Source organism: Xenopus laevis, chromosome 7L (genome assembly GCF_017654675.1).
Source record: "Xenopus laevis strain J_2021 chromosome 7L, Xenopus_laevis_v10.1, whole genome shotgun sequence".
Classification (NCBI taxonomy): Eukaryota; Metazoa; Chordata; class Amphibia; order Anura; family Pipidae; genus Xenopus; species Xenopus laevis.
In genome coordinates, this window is record NC_054383.1 from 65,405,113 (window position 1) to 65,408,615 (window position 3,503).

The following is a 3,503-nucleotide window of genomic DNA, read 5'->3' on the forward strand; positions in this document are numbered from 1 at the left end:
GTGAGACTACAACTGGCACTGCGCTCGCCTTGCCTTCCAGCCTTTATAATCTCACGCATAATTGGCCCTAATCGGATTATTTGCAACGCGCAGATCAGTCAATAACATGGATAGGTCTGCCGGGTCCCACAAATGAGTCACGAGGTACAGCACGTCACTTCTACAGAAGCAGTTTAAAAAGGCTTCCTCTTGTGGTGCTCGGGCAAGACCTGGGGGAGCTATGGTCATGCTCATGATCGCTGACTTGATCCTCGAGGGGAAGTCTTGTCTTCCCTTCGGGTCAGAATTAGCGCTGTCTGCCTAGTCCCATGTAACTGCTAGAAGTAGAGTACCTAGAGGTAGGTGCCATCTCATCAAGCGAATTGTTAGCCTTTTCGTCCTTTATGAGAGTGACAGTGGTGTCTTTCTGTGTGAACCACTGTGCCATTCACATTGTGCCAGATCATGCCCTTCACATAGGTATAATGGATATCCCAACTCACCTGACACATATGAGAGAATATTGGACTGATTGATTCCTCAGTTTACCCTTAAGGTATGAAGAGGAGAGTTATCGGGGTACGGTTCAGAGAACTGGAATAGAGACCCGAAGTAGATCGTTAAAGTAAACTTATTCAAAGCTTGTTGTTTCCCTGTGAAGTGTGAACGTAGCTGCCCCTCCTCTCTCCCTGTTGTTTCTGGCACAGATTTACTGGGTGCCCTGAGGATCCGAGTTGCTGGCATGTAACTGGCAATCAGCCCTCTAATTGGCAGTGTGGGTGATTTTTAGGGGCGCTTATCGCGGAGATACGTTTTGCAAGCGGCAGCACAGACAAACTTTGATTTTGTTCCCAGCATGAGGTCCCTGGATTTATGGCCTCTTTCCCCTGTAAATAATATGCAGCGGGACCCTAGCAATTACTTTTTAAAGGGCATCAGAGACTAAACGCGATGCAGGGAGGGGAGGAATGGAGGGAGGTAGGGAGAGATGGAGAAGAGCTCCCGGCTCTGTGCAAACGCTGAGGTACCCAAGCCTGGAACAAGTCAGAGGCTAGTGATTGGATCACATCGCATAAACAGAAAAAAAGAGGCCAAAACAGCATAATGGTACCTAATTGGTTCTGTAATAGCATTACACAAGGATAATAGCCTGTTATGGCCCTCTGAACTATTAAGAGCTTCCCTGGCGCATTGCCTTGATGATATTAAAGGGGAAATCTAATGATATTTTGGTTATTAAATGCGTGTAATTAATTTATGCACCACTGAAAATAAAGTTTGCCTGATGACCCACTCAAGATAGATCAGGAGATCCAAAGTCAGACAGCTGTTGATAGGTTTTTGGTGTCTGCTTGCTGTCTAGACTGTTATTTTTGGGGTCATGCAACATCAGAGTTAATATTTAATACATGTTTGCAATATACAGAGTAGAAGCCAGAACAACAGAGGCTTTTGGATAGACAGTTCTTGGTCCTGGAAAATGGCTTCTCATAATGCTCTTTCTTCTCTTGCAATTTACCCCCTACTTGCAGACCTCATTGCCAAATATGCCTTTTAAACAAAATATTCATTATATGGTTTTTATTCACACCTACTAAAACACAGTGCACATATGGCTTTTAATGTTAGCAATTTGCATATAATTTAGCATTTTAATTACTATGTATTTGTTTATTGCACAAATGTTAAGTATTCAGAGAATCAATACATCTGAACTTATATGATTACTGGAAATAGGCAGGCTTAATCATTTGTTATATGCATATAGAAAAGCCCTGGTTGGACTGTTTATGCCCTAGTCTTTATCCTTTCACCCCTGAAAACTGCCTGAAGCCCTTTAGGGCAAGGCCAGTTTCCCTATGGTGCCGCAAGTATCTTATTATATTTATCAAAAAATATGTTCCCTTTTTCACTGAACATGCAATGTTATATACATACGAATATACACATACCATCAAGGAAATACTCAGAAATCACATGATTAAACAGAAAGCATTAATAGCCAATGCAGTATTTCATTAATATATGTACACAATTACAGAAGAAACATCTCTAAATATTTTAGTTGATGCTGCACATAATTTAAAGGTTGTTTCACTAGAGATATGAGTGTCCCACAATAAACACAACCACCATCATTAGGGGCATTTACCCTTTCACTCGTATCTGGTAAAAATCAATGTGTTTATACAATAGACAATGCGGAACATAGATTGTTTCACACAGCTTTTGTCCATTAGTGGGAAGCTTTTTAGTAACTCACCAGGGAAAATCTTGGCCCTTTTTATCCTGAAGAAAGAGTAAATCAGTAACCCAAATCAAGGTGTGGCTTGTCTAAGATTACCCTCTGGATTTGGGGATGTCTTAGTGGAGCTGTAAGTGTTATAGTGTAATATATATATATATATACCCTTTTACTGCATTTTAAAAAGGGCAGAGTAAGGGCAAATAGCAAAGGGTAGAGTTATTACAATGCAATTAAAGATTGCATGTTATCTTTATATTAAAATATTTACATATACATATAATAGCATCTGTTGGGACCATCCGCTTAAGCAATAGTCCATTTGGGCAAACATATTTTGAAATTCCATTCTCCAGGTATTATGCTTGGGCTCTGGGTTTTTCAGATAAGGGATCTTTCTGAAATCTGCTAAAAATCATCTAAACATTAAATAAACGTCATATTAATTCATGCTGCTTAGTTGGGATCAAGTACAAGGTACTGTTTTAATATTACAGAGTAAAAAGGAAATTTATTTTTTAAATTAGAATTATTTGCTTATAATGGAGAATATGGTAGATGGCCTTGCTGTAATTTGGAGCTTTCTGGAAATCCCATACCTTGTTAAAATGATAATTGTGCCATTGATGCTATAGATGTCAGACAACTTCTCAGTTTGTTACTACAATGACAATACCAAGTTACATGACTGCAAATTAGGAGTATAGGAGATATTATTAAGGAACATGTGATGCAAATTATGCCCATGTTTCTCACTGCTTGAATATTTTTTTTAATGAAACAGGCCTCACCCTGTGACCTCACTGGTAGCCCCACCTGTACAGGATGGCAAGCCTCTGCTCTTTGTCCTTTAGTACAGAAGGTAAAGTTTTCTTTGTATTTCAAAGGATTTACAGGACCTGTTATCTTTATGCAAACAACTAATTATCTGGGCTGCTGGAGCTACCATTATATCATCATAGTGACAGAGAGGTTCTAACTCATCGGACATGTAAAACAGTGACACTAAAATATATTTAATCTTAGCAATTAAAGAATTAAATAGTCCACAAATAAGATGTTTAATTCCAAATGTAAAATAAGACCATGCATTCAAAATTGTGGATGTAAACATGTTTATCACATGTAGATCACATAGAGCTTAAACCTCAGCTCAACTTACAGTATCTGTAGTGATTTTCTCACATGTGTGAGAAACACACGATTAATAAATGGTAGAAGCATAAATAAAATATTAAAGTAAGCAAATATAACATTCTTGACCCTTCTGTCGCAAGCT